Here is a 16,291-nt window from a genome sequence, read left to right on the forward strand (position 1 = left end):
GGTACAGGGCTGCCACCACTCAAAAAATATGAACTGCATTATTCACTTGGTGTCAAGCAAGTTCTGCACTAAGGAAATATAAATTGTATATGCCACAACACGAAATACGTGTGAAAATTTAACTGGCATAAACCTCTTGGTATCAGTGTGGTTGCAAGGGAGGGTCCACAAATTACCTATATTGGAAAGACAGTAGCAATTCTGCCATTTTACGTACAAACAGAAGATGCAACCCAAGCCATATGGTTCACATGTTAAGATTATCCCCATATTCTGGCCCTATTGGTTGCAACTGTTAACACAAAATTAACAGACTCTTCTTAAAAGTTCCACATCACTTTAAATTTAGAAGTCATCTTTCTCTTCATAATGAATTGTTCGGCTTTTGCTGCTTCCCAATTCTTAGATTAAATAATTATATTATTTAACCATTTCCTTCTTCCACTCTTCCCGACTCACCTCTACAGGACTTGAGGAATGCCAGCTGCAGACCAACAAGTCATTACTAGTCTCTGTATGGTATCAAAGGGAAACATTCTTATAACAGGAGGCAAGGGAAACCCATGATTGGGCTTTTCTTCTCAGAAGGCTTGCGACTGGTTAACTAGAGCAGTGTTTCCCAACCGGTGTTCCGCGGCACACTACTGTGCCGTGAGACATCGGCTGGTGTGCCGTGGGAGGGAGGCGGGCAAGAGGCGGCGGCGGCGAGGATCCGGCGGGGGTGGGGGGAGCGGGGGCCGTCGCGCGCAACCGAACTCACTTGGCGCGCTGCCGGCTTGTCCTCCTTCAACCCGGGTCGGGCCAGGCCTGCTCACGTCCCCGGGTCCCCTAGCAGCAGCAGCAGCAGCAGCAGCCATAACAACAACAATGATCTCAAGCCCCGCCGCCGCCCCCTCCTCCGCCCGCTATCGCAGCCGCCGCCGCCTCAGCTGCCGCCGCCCCTCAATCCCTCGCTCTGCTGCCTCCTCCCACCCCGGCAAGGGGGAGGGAAAAAACTCACTTTTGTGCGTCCCTCCCGGCGTGACGCTGCGCGCTGACGTCACGGGGCGGGGCTTTAATGGTGGTGTGCCGCGAGATTTTTTTCCGATAAACAGGTGTGCCGTTGCCCCAAAACGTTTGGGAAACACTGAACTAGAGAGCCCATGCAAACTTAGATGGGCTCGTGGTTACAACAGAAACAGAAGTACCCATGCAAACAGATTAGGATATTGGGGGGTGGGGCGGGGTACTACTGCCAAGGCAAAATACTTTGCATTCAAAGCTAGGAAAGCTATTTGCACAATTGTATTTCTTAAGAATCATGTTTTGCCCTTAATCATGTTTTGTCTTACCACCCTTTCCCCACACAATCACCATTGCTGAAATACAGAAGTGCAATGGCAGGGGTGGAAAAGTGGTATGGAAACGCCACAGTAGTGACAGGCCATTCCTGCCATTACAAACCAACTGCAGAATTAAGTCCTAGGACACGTTGCACTCAAGAGTGAAGCTGATATTAATTAGTTCAGCTTACAGAGTATGGGAACTGGTGCATGGAAATAGCATATTGTGTTATGGGGAGGGGTGTAGAGGTGGTTATTAGTTTCAAACTCCATCTGCAGCACACTTAAGCCCAACTGGCAGCAACCCAAAGCTTAAAAAGTTTGGAATATATCTTATTCCAAGCTAAATGTAGCATAGTATGCTTTCTGAAACTGTTGTTTCCTATTACCATGTGTGCAGTACATGCCTTCTCAGCATAGGAAAGAGACAGCAGTGGCTTCAGAGACTCCAGCCCAGCCCTGCTGCTCAAAGGGTTTGGTTTAGAGTTCACCATGTCTCCCTGGGCAACAGGATCTTAAGAGACAGGCCTGGGACATTGCACAAGATGACAATATTGAAGCAAAAGTTCCTATCCCCGCAGGCTTTGAGTGCTCAGCATAGGAGCCCAAAGTACTGCCAACAATACCTCCACAGCAGATCAGAGCCAATAACTAAACGCTTCCCTGCTGTGCCCCAGGTAGAAACACTATTCCCATTTACTTAGATTTGAAAGCAAGGCTGCCTCTTCTGCTGGTTTTACCATTCCAGTCGAGTTCATGCAAGACGTATGTCAGAGTCAACACCCCTCCCATCTATGATCATGCCTTCTCATTCTTTCACGGACTCTGCAATTTGCATCAATGCTAAGCTTCTTTCTTCTAAAGCACTCTCTCTTCATGGACATTTCTTCTGTATCATCTTTCTGGTCCACAATTAAGTGCAAAAGCCTGATACCTGACACAAGCAGCAGTAGCTCCTTCTCTCTGAACGCAGACCACCACTATCCCAGGAGCAGACAGAAAAGTAGGGCAAGTGGTTTCTAATGGATCAAGAGCAGGAAGGAGGAGGCTGTTGGCATGCCCCACAAGTGATTTTCTTCATGAATTGAATTCATTTCTATCTGAGGGCCAGGATAGGACCAAAGCAGATCCAACATTAGTACTGTCTGGCTCAGATTGGAACAAGGATCTGCCGCACCCTCAACAACCTTTTTTTTTAAAAAATGCCACTGATCCTGAACTTCTCGTGACCACAAAGGAAACAAGCTAATAATTGTCCATGATCAGGAATCTATGGCTACACCATTGCCTTTTCATGTTGTAATGATAATCCCTCATTTCCTGCTCCATTATGAGTTTTATAAGGTCTGGCAATTTGGCTAAAGTGACAGCTAGTTTCATAGGAAAGCCAGCCTCAGGCTCTTGGGACTATAACTATCTATAACTATTTTTAATCACTAGTTCTAGATAGCAGCAGCAGCAGCTCTGAACATTCAGTGTCATCAGAGTATCTTAAGCAACTAAAGCTCTCCAAAATTTCAATACAGAATTATAATCATATACAACTTTTTAAAAGCCTTGTGACCACCTACTCAGAAATGTTACCTATCCCTTTGGCACAGCCCTTTGCCATCTGCCAGCACTACTTTCCTTGGATGTTCCCTTATCCAAAAGCAAGTGTTGGTCCAACACAAAGGAGAAATGTTGTGCACAAACAAAGACATTCCAGCGACCATTCCTGGCCCAGCCTCCCTTCTTTACTGCATGCCCCTGGACACAAACAAATGGGCTAAACTGAAGTTGCAAGCTTGTTTTTAAGATAACCTAAAGGCCATAAACAGCTTGGGAGCCTCCAATAAAGAAATGCTTGTAACTGGGACTGCTGAAGACATAGGTGAAAGGTAAAAAGTTAGCTAGTCACTTTTCAGCCATGTTTTGTCAAACGTCTACTTCTAGAGAACAGTTTATGAACATTAGGTAGTACAAGATTCCCTAGACCTGCCTTCCTTCCCCAGTCTGGTACCCTCCATATGTTTTGGACTATGGTACATCTCCTGATCTGGAGGCTGGGGGTGGGAGAAGCAAGCCTGCTTCTCCCCCCCACCAGCCCCACAACCTCCAGGCTTCAGGAGAGCCCCACCGCCAGCCCCACAAGCTCGGGGGACAGCGGGAGAGGCGCAGCGCGCCCTTCCCGCTGTCCCCCGACTTGGTTAGAAGGCTGGCGGGGGGAGAAGCCTGCTCCTCCCCGTCGCCAGCCCCGCAAACTCAGGGGACAGCGGGAGAGGCGCAGCGCGCCTTTGCCGCTGTCCCCTGACTTGTCTAGAAGGCTGGTGGGGGGAGAAGCCTGCTCCTCCCCGTCGCCAGCCCCGCAAACTCGGGAGACAGCGGCAGGGGTCAGCGCGCCATTCCCGCTGTCCCCCGACTTGGTTAGAAGGCTGGCGGGGGGAGAAGCCTGCTCCTCCCCGTCGCCAGCCCCGCAAACTCGGGAGACAGTGGCAGGGGCGCAGCGCGCCCTTCCCGCTGTCCCCCGACTTGGTTAGAAGGCTGGCCCAGCCCCGCAAACTCGGGGGACAGCGGGAGAGGCGCAGCGCGCCATCCCGCTGTCTCCCGACATGGTTTGGAGGCTGGCGGAAGGCTTCCTCCTCCCCCAGCCCCGCAAGCTCCCAGAGCGATGCCTTTATTTCCCCCCCCCCAAATCTAGGTGCGTCCTATGGACCGGTGCGTCCAATAGTCCGAAAAATACGGTAATTGGTGTATGGATAAACAAGATAGCCCTATATAGCATACTGTCTTAGGCTTGGGTAAACTTGAGTGTGCTGTGACTTTTCCCATTTCCTCAAAATACACAGGGAAGCAGTGTTTGCAGGATAAAAGGTAAAGGGACCCCTGACCATTAGGTCCAGTTGCGGACGACTCTGGGGTTGCGGCGCTCATCTCGCTTTATTGACCGAGGGAGCCGGCGTACAGCTTCCGGGTCATGTGGCCAGCATGACTAAGCCACTTCTGGCGAACCAGAGCAGCGCATGGAAATGCTGTTTACCTTTCCACCAAAGCGGTACCTATTTATCTACTTGCACTTTGACGTGCTTTCGAACTGCTAGGTTGGCAGGAGCAGGGACTGAGCAACAGGAGCTCACCTCATCGCGGGGATTTGAACCGCCGACCTTCTGATTGGCAATCCCTAGGCTCTGTGGTTTAACCCACAGCGCCACCCGCAGGATACCAGAAGCTTAATGGGAGGGTGAGAGAACTTTGCCATAGTCTATATTGTGGAGAAAATATAGCCCCATCCCCATTCCACAACAACATAATGGTTCCTTCAATACAAATCAACAGCAAAGGCAAATGTTCAGAAAGATGAGGACATATCCCAAAGGGCTGGACATGAAAGAAGTAATCTAAAATTAGGTATTGGTACTAATAATGCATTACTTAATGTTTAGCTTCTAGGGATGAGTCTGTAATTGTATGTAACCACAAGCAGTCCATGTACTCTTGCCATCAAGTCTTTAGCTACTTCTTTCCATGTTCTTTTGTCACATATGTCATACGGGGAGGGGTGCTTCAAGTCAAGGTAAGAACAAAGTCATCTTAGATTCGCAGTCGGCAAGAACTATGCTACTTCAGGCAATCCAGTACTATTACATTTCAGCCTGCATAGATAGGAGCTATTGACAGTGAACACACATCAGATCAGAGAAGACATTTGCCTAAAAGCTGATAGCTGGCAGTAGTTTGCATATAAACATGGCACAACTAGATCTAAGCTACCGAGTCTGTTCATGCCATGAAAAGTCTCCACATGAAAAAAAACGCCCAAATTATGATTTACATCTATGAAAACAGGCACTCTTGTTAAGGTGGATCTATACTATTTTCCATAGCTCTGTTAGCAAGCTGGATGTGTGGAAATTTGATAGCTCAGAGAAGTCTTGTAGGAATATGGCAACTAAGTATCGGAATTGCTGCTTCATAAGGAAATTGCTTTGTGGGATCTGGCCCAAGTACTAAGCAGCATCCTCCAAAAAGAAGGACTTCACTTATGGCTTTGGAAAATTTTACAAGTACCCATTGTTGGAGTGCCTGTACCTCCCAGGACTTCTCTGGGAGATTTCACCCTATTATGGCATCCTAGACAAGAAATAAATGTAACCCTGTGCATGATATGTAGGAGTAGAAAGTTAAAACCTGCCCCCGCTATGTAGATCATCATTTGTCCAAGTCATCTTTTAGAAAGTAAATAATTCTAAGTCAGATTTTTATGCGAGTGACATTTTGGGTGCATGCATTGACTAACCATTTTTGCAGAGACCGGTTAGAATAAAGATACTCTGAAATATGGTCCCTTTTATTAATAGTGCACATTTGCCCCAGGCTCAAGAGAGAAACTTGCATTATCTTCCATGCCTGCCTATTTCTGGCCTACCTGAACACCTGCCGTGTCCAAATACATGAAAAAAAATTAGATACAGCTCAAGGTGAATAGTGCAAGCACTCACCAGCTACAAACTGGAGGCTGAGCTATGCCCATTCAGCAGCAGTTTCCAGTTATAGATTTTTTGAAAAGCAGATATAAAATGACCAGGATCCAAACTAGCACAAGTGTAATTTTAAAAGTGAAAAAAATAAAATCTAGCAAATGTGGAAGTTATTCTAGGGTACTCATGCACCCTTCTAGGTCATGGGCTCCATTGTGCGGTACTTCATAAGGTACAAAGGACTGCTGCCAGACCCTCCCTCGTGCATGTTCAGAAGCACTTTTCACTCATGCACTCAAAGTGGGTGGGAAGTTGAATCTTGGCCAAAGATTTCTGCCAGAATTCAACAGTTTAAGGGAAAACTTACATAATACCACAAAACAAGCTCTCTCTCTCTCTCAAAGTATGTATGTATATGTATATGTATTCATACCAGCAGCATCTTGACATGGTACAATAATAGCACAAAACATTTAAGATTTGGTCACATGTCAGTAAAAAAAACACCCACTAAAAACTGGCAATCATCTAGTACATGAGATGTGAAGAGAAGAGATCCAGCATATTTTCTAAGACTCTCCCTCTTTTTAAATTTACATTTCAATATTGTAGATTTAAAAATACATAGGCCAGCATAAAACAAAAAATTAAATGTTACCACGTTAATTGCAAGCTTCCAGGTTAGATGGTTTACATGCTAACTAAATCCATCTTAGTCCATTATCAAAATGCCCAGTGTTAGAAACTGGAACAGGAATGCTAGAAGCCATGTGGCTCCTGGGACCTAGACTGTGGGCGACAAAACAAAATGTCTAGGTACACTGTTTTTTCCTGCCCTGCTACCAGACCAGGTAGCCACACTGGGGGCGGGGGGAGCTGGCTAGAGAATCAGGGGGTCTGTAGGGTACTGCAGCAGCAAAAGACGTGTCTTTTGCTTCCACTCTACCCTGCCAAACACCTGATTCACCCCAGTGTGGCAGCATGGAAGCAAAAAAAGTGTGTTTTTTCCTGCTGCACCGTTGGGCAAATCAGGTGTTTGGCGGGAGTGCCCGGCAGACCAGATGACTACAGCCAGGCAGGTGGACATGCTAGGCGCAAAGCATGCCTCCTTGATATCTCCATCCAGTTGCAGGAGGCCAGTTGCCAGTCGCAAAATGCAACTGGCGCCCAGCTAATTTTGAACGCTGAATGCCCGTTATGGCAAATATTCCAGCATCTATTCCATTATTTAATAAATGGCATCCAATTCTTCTCAAAAGTCTACTGTATTACTTCTTCCTTCCCCCAAGTATTTGTAACTCCTAGTAACTCCAAGACTTCCTCTTAAGAGAGCACTTATGGCAGTATTTTGCAATACGAGATTAAAGGCTCCAAGTGTAGCTCTTAACAGAGGAATTTTGGAACCCTTAAGGGAGACATATCCAAAATCAAGATGAGCTCCTTTGCAAGGAGGAAGGAGAACAGAATTCAGGTTCTGCATGAAGGGAAATAATCTGAAGTTATCCAGGACAAGACTAGCATGTACCAAAGTTAACTCTCAAAACTGCAGTGAGAATGTAATGTGCTACTCTCCCTTCACATCCAGCCCTAAATTCAAGTCAAACTCTCTGGATTAACAGGAGTTCATGGAATACAGGACCTTTAGGTCACATGCTGCCCAAGCACGCCACAGCAGTAAGCATAACGAATTAAATAAGAAGACTGTACTGTGCAAAAAGCCTGTCTCAATTTAGGCTAGAAAAATAAATAGCAGTTAAGTGGGCATGCTTATTCACTCACTGGTCACTTCTGGCTCTCAAATTACAGTAACTCTTAAGGAGATCTCCAGAGTTAGTCATACATGGATTAGACCTGTGAAATCAATGGACAAATTACTCGTCTCTCAATTTCAACATGTATATTCTAAGCACAACTAACACTGGATATTACCCTCAGTTTCTAGTTGTCCCCATCCTTGGAAACCTCAAACACACAGATAAGGCTTGCATGGATGACAGCTTCTTTTGCTGTTACATTTCAGACAATTTTACCTTTTATTCCAAGTACTTTCAGACCAAGTTATATCTGACTTGGTATGCTGCCCCTTTAGTCTGAATCCAAATCATTCAAAAGTTAATTTGGGCATGTTTAACTGATCCTGTGTAAATTCTTCTACAAGTCACCCTATCTGCTCTGGACTCTTTGGAGAGGATGGATGGGGACTAAATATCCAGAGTTTCAAAAAGTAGATTGGATTGATCCAAGGTGTAACAGGTAGCAAATCTGGGGCTGCAGTAAAGGATGAACACTCCCTTGGTCACCTGTGGCGGTTAATCATTACCTACATTTACTGAGGGACCTTCCCCACTGTTGAAGGTCATCATAGCTGTGGGGTGAGGAATCTCTAGCCCTCCAGATGTTGTTGAACTACAGTTCCCATCATCCACAAACACTGGCCATGCTTGCTGGGGCTGATGGGAGTTGGGAATTCAGCAACATCTAGAGGGCCACAGGTTCCATACACGCATAATAGCACTGGCCTGCAGAGGACTACAAACATATTTCTCATTGCCCAGTATCAATTGAAAGAAATATCGTGGGGGATATAATAACTGGGTGTGTCTATAACATTGTTTTGCATTAGACAAGGCAGTAGCAAGGAGGTTGCACTCGTAACTATTACTGCAACCAGTCAAGAACCACAAGGAGGACTCAGGGTAACATGGGAACATAGGCAGCTACCTTATACAGAGTCAAGAACATTGGTCCATCTAGCTCAGTACTGCCCACTCGGACTGGCAGAAACTCTTTCAGACTGGGAACAGTTCCAGCCCTGAATCAGAACCTTTTTCTGCAGGAAAGGCAGATGCTCTACCGCTTGAGCCACACACCCTCCTAGTTCTACATCAACACAGGCTTCCTCCTGAGCAATTATTTACAAAAGCTACATTAAAATGCCTAATTTGCCCTCCAAGACTGACAGAAACAAGCCAGCTCACATCAACCACTAACATGATATTTTTTGGCTCAAAATGGCAGGCTAATTGTATTGGCCCTCCAAGACATTTACAGAGATAAGTGACTAGAATTTATCTCAATTATTTAATTTCAGTTGAATACACAAGTATAACGTCATAGCTCCAGACAGCAAGTCCATGAGTCAGAGTATTAGCCAGTGCAAAGGTTTGCAGCTTTCACTGGAGTGGCAAAGATAAGAAACTATAGCATTTTTTCACCTGGTGACTAATAATGTATCTTTATACAAGCAGTAACTGATTACGCAGTCATTACTTTGGATTCTGTTGTGTCACACCTATGCTTAAGGCAAGAAACTACATTTTTAAGAAGTTGTAGAAGTGTGTTAATCCGAGGACCAGGGTTCATACATTCTCTTTAGCCACAGCATTATTTTTTTACCTATGCAGTTCAAACTAGAGTTTCATCATGGGTAGAATCATTAGTCACAGATGCACATGTTAGCATTAACAGCCAAGTTTCGTTGCGGCTATTTGCAGGGTAATTATACCGCGAAACAAACAAAACTTGTGTATACGAGAATCATTTGTTGCCAGTTCAGATGCTACTTTTTGAAAATGCAAGTCACATCTTGCTTGCCAGCAGCACACAAGTCTGACAGATTGATAAAATCCTGATTGCTTTGGGAAGTCCTTATTTCTCAGGCACGCCTGCAAGTCAGACCTGCATGTTACTTTGTGCACTTATCTCTAGTCTAGAGGGATGCTGCTGCTGCTGTCTACAAAAAGGCCCTGGAGGGGCTTCTTTTTAAAACAGACTCCACTCTCCAGGTGTACATTGGTTGGAAGTAACTTAGAGTCACAGATTATACACAGAAAGGAAGTAAAGGCAAGACAAAGAGCAAAATGAAAAAGTAGACACAGCCAGTTAAAAAAAGGGGGGTCTCTATGGGCATTGGCACTTTCCTTATATCAATTAAGTATTGAAACTAGCAAGTAGTTCTGCTCCACAGAAAAGGGATAGCCAAAACAGGCAGGCAATACAGATCCCCTAGACTCTCTACCACAAATAGAAGTTTGAAAGATAGCAACAATCAAGGGACAAGAGCAAGAGAGAACCCACTTTCTAAAATCCTTGCTTCACAGTTATTGCAATGCTTAGAGTCAACTGGAGTATTTCCCCAAGAGCAACAATTGTCACAGGAGACTGTTCTAGAAGTAGCATGCCTCAGAGCATTTTCCCACTTTCCACATTCAACTAATAAACACATGAGCTGGAATCCTGTCCCATTTCTTTTTCCTTTTCACAAGTTGCTCCTTCCAGATACAGACCCTAGGACTGCTGGACTCTTGCTTGAGCCACCCTGCCAAAGGGAAATAAACGCCCGTTGTTGCTTAATCAGGGCATTTCACCGCCTTTTATTCAAAGGAAGTTGGCTGAACAGAGAGGAGAAGTTGGTCCCATTTGAGAACGGGGGCAGCTGTAAAATCTACCAGAGAGACTCTCCTCCTGCAAGCTTCGTCTTGCCCCGTCGCTCCCTCCTCCCCCTTTCGTGGCTTGACTCAAGCAGCGCCAACTGAATGAGGAAGTCAAGCTCGGCGGGCGGAAGCCAAGCCCATTGCAATGTCTGCAACAAGGTTGTCAGCCCGTGACTCAGGCGGGAGCCCTGACAGCTGCCAAGCGGTATACTGCCCGTTACTTCCCAGCTTTGTTTTTTTTTTAAAAAAAGGGGGAGAGAGGGGGGGCAGGAAATCCTTAGATGATTAGAGGGTGCAACCCCAGCTACAAACCGAGGAGAGAGAACGAGCAGGTTTAATCTCTTGCAACAAGAGCAAGCTATAGTAACAGGCAGCAGAGGATGAGAGAAGCACGAGATCAGCTGCTTTCTCAGAGACGCAAGAGGCGGTAGTCTTAAAGCCATTTCCCCTGCAGGGTTGTTGGGGTTAGGGGCGGTGGGGGGGGAGGGGAAAGAGGTATTTTGGGGGGAGGGGAAGCACAGGTAGCCGGTGCGGCAAGGGAAGGATCCTGTGCGTGGCAATTGCACAGCGTTCCGCCACCTCAGGCGGAAAGGAAGCCAAGAGATGATGGCTGCACCTTCCCCCACCCCACCCCGCTTCCACCCCCCCCCTCCAAAGCCGATGCCCCCACAGTGGGTGGCACTTCCTGGGCTTGCAGCCCGCTTGGCAGAAGAAAGGCATTCTAGAAGTTAAGCCACACCCGCCCGCCCGCCTCGCGACGAACCTCAACCCGCCGGCGCCAAACTAAAAGCCAAGCGCCATCTCTCGCGTGTTTCCCGTCCCGTCCCGCACCGTCCCTGAAGCAGGATTTCACCTGAGTCTGGCCAAAGCCCGGGAGGTTGGGGGGGTGGGGTGGGCGAACCGCCGCGGCTCCTGCTCCTCGCTGTGGGAAGACTAGACTCGGTACCCGGCACCTTTGGAGAGAGTCGCAGCGCCCCACCCGCCGCGCTGTTCCAGCTTCAACGCCTCACACTCACCGGCAACAGCGAGGTTTCAAGCCGGGAGGGAGCGGCCGCGGCTAAGGACAGCAACACCCACCTGCTGTACTGCTGGCCAATAAAAAGGGCAGCTTGCTCTGACTGAGCTCCAGCTCCCGCCAATGGCGACGCAAGAGGAGGGCGGTGCTGCTAAAGAAGGCGGAGGGCGCTTTTTTTTTTTTTTTAATCTCCTCAACTGACGCCTCAACCCCCCGCTTCTCACATTAGCCCGCCTCTCATCCTCCTCGCAGAAATGGGCTCAGCCAATGCGCCCTCATTCAGAGAGGAGCGTAGACTGACACGTCGGGCGGCCAATAGGTGCACGGAGAAAGGGTAGGGCCCTTTGTGGGCCTATCTTGAACGTTTCCCTGGCTGTTCTGAGGCGTGGCAGCAAGGAGTGGAGTGGCGGCGGGGGAGAAATCCCTACCATCCATTTTCAGCCCCATTAACCTACCCTGAGTAGGAACAAAACAGTGGGCGCTCGCCTGTTCTCCTGTGCATGCTCAAGCAGAAGTAAACCTACTGTATTTAATAGGGCTCTCTCCAAGACTGGCCCTTAAACATCTAAATACTCAGGTCTTCTACTTCCATTTAGCAATAGCGATATTTTTCAAAATTAAAATTGTTCGACGCTTATTAATTGAAGTTTAACACGTCACATATAACAAAGACTCTTGCAGTACTGATAAAAGACTGGGAAAGTGCCCTTAAATAGGCAAGCTGGCTTTCTCTTCACCACTGGATCCTGCACAAACTTACTCCCTTCAGATCTGTTCTGCAGCCTTGCCCTCCCACTTCTCTCTCCACTTCTATTTTCCAAGGCATCCCTTCCTGTGATGTCCTCTTGTCCAAAGGTTTCCTGCATCCTGAAACAACTCTGCTCTTCCTGTCTTCCTGCCCATTATGCCTGGAACTGCGTCCAGAAGGCCTTTGCAACCTCCTCCCTTCCTTAACATCCCTCCTCAAAATTCATTTATTTTGTAGAAGAATTTTGGAACAACCAAAGTGCATGGAGTTGAAATAATTTCACATTCCCCCGTTTACCCCTACCTCCATTTCGCGTTCCCTCTTCTATGTTTTAGATTGCAAGCTTTTTGGAGTAGGGACTTGTGAAACCTGTTCTTTGTGAAGCTCTGTTACATGCATGCCACTGTCACCATCATCAAGCTTACAAAAAAGGTAAGAATCACTTTGTTATATTAGATCAAGATCTATTTAAGCTGCAGCAGTTCTGTGCACACCTAAGTATAAGCCTCGTTGAACATGGTGGGACTTTCTTCTGAGTAAACATGCACAGGCTTGCCTTGTTAGTCCAACATTGTGTTTTCAGTGACGGCCAAGCAGATTCCCCTGGAACGTTCACAACAGGACATGATGAAGATATCCAACCCATTATTGTTATCAGTATGTGGAAATCAGAGGTATTCTACCTCTAAACACAAAAGTCTCATTTATATCTGTCATTCCTAACATTAATGCACTTGTCTTTCCTCCACTAGTCTTTTTACAAATCTTTTATATATATTTTTAATAAAATATTTATACTTTTTTAATGTTCACAGATAGCATACTCCCACTTACCAAGTACTAAGGATAATCAATAAGGTTTGGCTAGCTTCATTGACTTTTAAATTCTAGAAATCAGGTGAACCAAATACATCAAGATGAGGAACCTCATCCCTGACATTTTGATGATTTCTGCCCTGACACTGCTTCCGGATGCAGTATTCCATGCATGTCCAGGAAATTCCAGACGTATGGCAATCCTAGCTTCACTGCATGAATTACCCAACCTTTTACCAGACTACACCAGTGTTGGACTTGCCAAATTTAATTGTGAAAAACCAGGGTTTGTTTGCTTTTTTAAAGGCAGCAATATTACACCCACTGATCTTCAAGGAAGTCCCACTGAGCGCAATGGGATTCCACTGTTATATGTAGTGCTTTAAGGAGCTCTGATGTACGATATCTCATTAACATATATGGCAGCTGAGAAACCACTTTCACTATCTAGCCACTCTACTCAGGAGTCTGATTCTCAAGTTGGATGGTCAGATGCAAAAGAGGGCAGGGCTCCTGTACCTTTAAAAGTTATGTAGAAAGTGGGGAATATCAGTAGGTGTAGGTGTGGTCATCCAAGCTACAGCTGCAGAATATTGCCACCTCCACACAACTGTGGCAAATGTGCAGGAATCCTGTCCTCTTTAACCTCTGTTCGATCTCCTGCTAAATAAAAGTTGGACCTACTGTATCATGGTATGAAGCTAACATACACACCACCAAGAACCATTATTTTGAAGCTGGTCAAGCAAATTGATGGGAAGTTTGCATCACCAATGTTAATCACAATAGTCAATGTCAAATCTTTAGTGAAAGAAAATTAGCAGTGAAATTCTGTGGATATTTATTCAGAAGTAAGTTCTAGTTTTCTATGTTTGTAATGCTTAAAAAAAAAGCAACATCAGATTATAACTGAAGTTTATAAAGCACTGGAGGGGCTCTAATAAAATAAAAGATGTTCATTCCAAAATTCAGACACTCCTGTAACTAAACACTTTCCTGGTACCATGTATGATAAGGTGTTCTGTAGTGGGATTCATGGGCTGGCAGAGAATAAATTATTATACAGGTAACTTCTTTTCTTTGTGCTCAACACAGAAGGCATGGGATACGATACCAGAGGAAGGAAGCCGCCTTCTTGCCTAGCATTGAAATTCATGAGGCTGCTGGAAGAGGGACAGAGTCTGTTATCCATTCTGTCAGCCCATAGCAAGCCAGAGCAAGATGCTCTGAACACATAAATACCAATCCTGGTGTGACTGCACTAGCTACCAATTTATTTATTGCTGTAAGCTGCTTTGAGTTACTTTTGTTAAGAAAAACACCTAAGTATGATAAATAATAACAATTTCAAACAAACAAGCCACCTGTCTGTCAATCATAGGCTAGTAACTTTTGAGGGCTCGTTTACAAGGCTGACTTAAACATTTACAGGTATTATTGATTTCAGTGGAGAAGATATAAGTATGGGCTTCTGACACTGTCATCAGTGTGAATTTAAAATCCTAGCTTTAGCTGGGCCATTCCCAAGGCTTTTTGTACGCTAGAGAATGTATATTTGTAGGTATAAATGATGTGAGAAAAGACATTAATTAGGTCAAGGATCCTAAAAAGATCAATAAGAAACTTCAAGAATCAGAATAGCTGAAGGTGTACTTGGAGAAACAGAGTATCTAGAGAAATTAACCTGAAGACTCTTGAAAGAAAGTTTATTTGGTTAAGAAAGGGATGAAGGGTGGAGAAGGTGTTGCTACTAAAGTTGTTGAAAGATGTGTGCCACTGAACATCATTGTATCAAGGATTAAAAGATAAAATACTATGGTTAAGCATTAGTGAGAACAGTGTAAGGAGAAGAAATTGCAGGGCTGGAAATAGAACTCAGCTACTTGGAGAGCAAGTGTGGAGCAGTGGTTAGAGTGTTGGACAAACATTGTAGGAGATAAGGGTTCAAATTCCCATGTGGCCATAAAGCTCACTAAGTGATTTCGGCCGCATACACGCCAGACATTCAAGCATGCACACACACAAAAACTCATGGGAACTGTAGTTTGTTGTGAGTGCTAGAAACTAGCTCTGAGGGGGAAACTCCAGTTCCCAGAATTCTCTTTGGGGGGTGGGCATGCAGAGAAATGTGTTTTAAAATTTTGTTAAATGCATGGCACGTACTGTCTCTCAGCCTAACCTACATCACAGGGTTGTTGTGAGGATAAAAGGAACTTGGGAAAACCATGTACACTGCCTTTACTTCTTTGGAGTAAAAGGCAGGCTCTAAATGCAATTAATAAATATATCAATAAATTAATGAAGAAGCTTGACGGAGAAAAATAAATAGGAGCCAAGAATGAAGGAGTGTAGTAAACCTTGTCACTGAAGGACCCCAATGCCCTTTTATAGGGCACTAACATAGTCACAGTCTATGACATCAGAAGCCCAATTGGGTTATGAGGGCTACTGGTGTGGCAGAAGTCTTTATTTTAAAAAGGAGGCAAGGAGAAGGTTTGAACTTGACAACAAAAGGCAGAATGGTAAAATTAATTTAAAGTTTGCAACTGGAAAAGGAACAAAAATAGATAATGGAGTTAACAATGGAAGTATTTATTATTTCTGAAAAGTTAAAGCCCAAGGAAATAAATTAACACCCAAATACAATACTGTAATGCAATGGAAGAATTTTGAGTCTTCTGCTTCTTTGACTTGCACACGTTGAGCGGCATGTTTTTTTCTTTTGCAAGGTGTGGGCTATCATAAATATGCTTTATTTTAGTAAAGATAATTAAAGCAAAGGAGAGGAGTGACCAATGAACAAAGACAATGAAAAGAGTGAAGGAGGGAGCATGTTGCTAAATATTAACCACAGTGACTTTATTTTTTGTTTAAAAAAAAATGACGAAAAACCACAGGAGCAGAACAGCTTGCAAAAGTTACAACATTGTATTGGTAAAGGGTTCTCTACTGAAATGGATTGGCTAAGTAGATGGAATTTGCAATGAAGGGTGTTGCTAAAAGTTCAGATTCAGTGTCATATAAGCAGGTCCTTGAAGCTGAAGCAAAAAAGCAGTGGTTGAAAGTCCATGTGAAAACAGCTGTATCGACAGAAGGCTTTGAGGGGGCTTCTGGGATGATAACGCTACAAATAATGCACTCCTGTGTTTACTGCTTCCCATCCAACATGATACTCCAATGAGACATCTACTCACCTTACAGTTTATACTTACAATGACCTTTCACACTCGCTTTGTTCCAGTCACGTGGCCTGAAAACTCCTTAGGAGCAAACATTGCACAACAAATTATTTCAGTTGAAAGAGAGGTTGCCTTTAACCCATCTACTTGTCACACTCCTGGCATATGTATCAGCAGACAATGCTTTTTTACAAAGTTGATCTTAGGTGGCTATCCGGAGCAGCACTTTGTAGGAGGCAGCCTGCCTGTTGCAGCAGTGACTGCTGCCCTATACAAGGCTGCAGAGATGCTATCTAGGCCTAGGACAAATAATAGTTTGGG

The 16,291-nt window shown here is 45.0% G+C and overlaps 1 protein-coding gene across 2 annotated transcripts in view; it reads right to left on the bottom strand.

Moving 5' to 3' along the window:
* MYH9 (myosin heavy chain 9) overlaps positions 1-16,291 on the bottom strand; it is an 82,183-nt gene that overhangs the window by 59,824 nt on the left and 6,068 nt on the right. The window contains exon 1 of one of the 2 annotated variants that reach the window (XM_081210984.1): positions 11,066-11,245. The exons of the other annotated variant lie outside the window; for it this stretch is intronic. The gene's annotated coding sequence lies outside the window, so the exon portion shown is untranslated. Of the gene's footprint in view, positions 1-11,065; positions 11,246-16,291 lie in introns of those variants that run through there. 2 annotated transcript variants of the gene reach the window in all.

This window comes from Podarcis bocagei, assembly GCF_964188305.1.
Source record: "Podarcis bocagei genome assembly, chromosome: 10".
Taxonomy (NCBI): domain Eukaryota; kingdom Metazoa; phylum Chordata; class Lepidosauria; order Squamata; family Lacertidae; genus Podarcis; species Podarcis bocagei.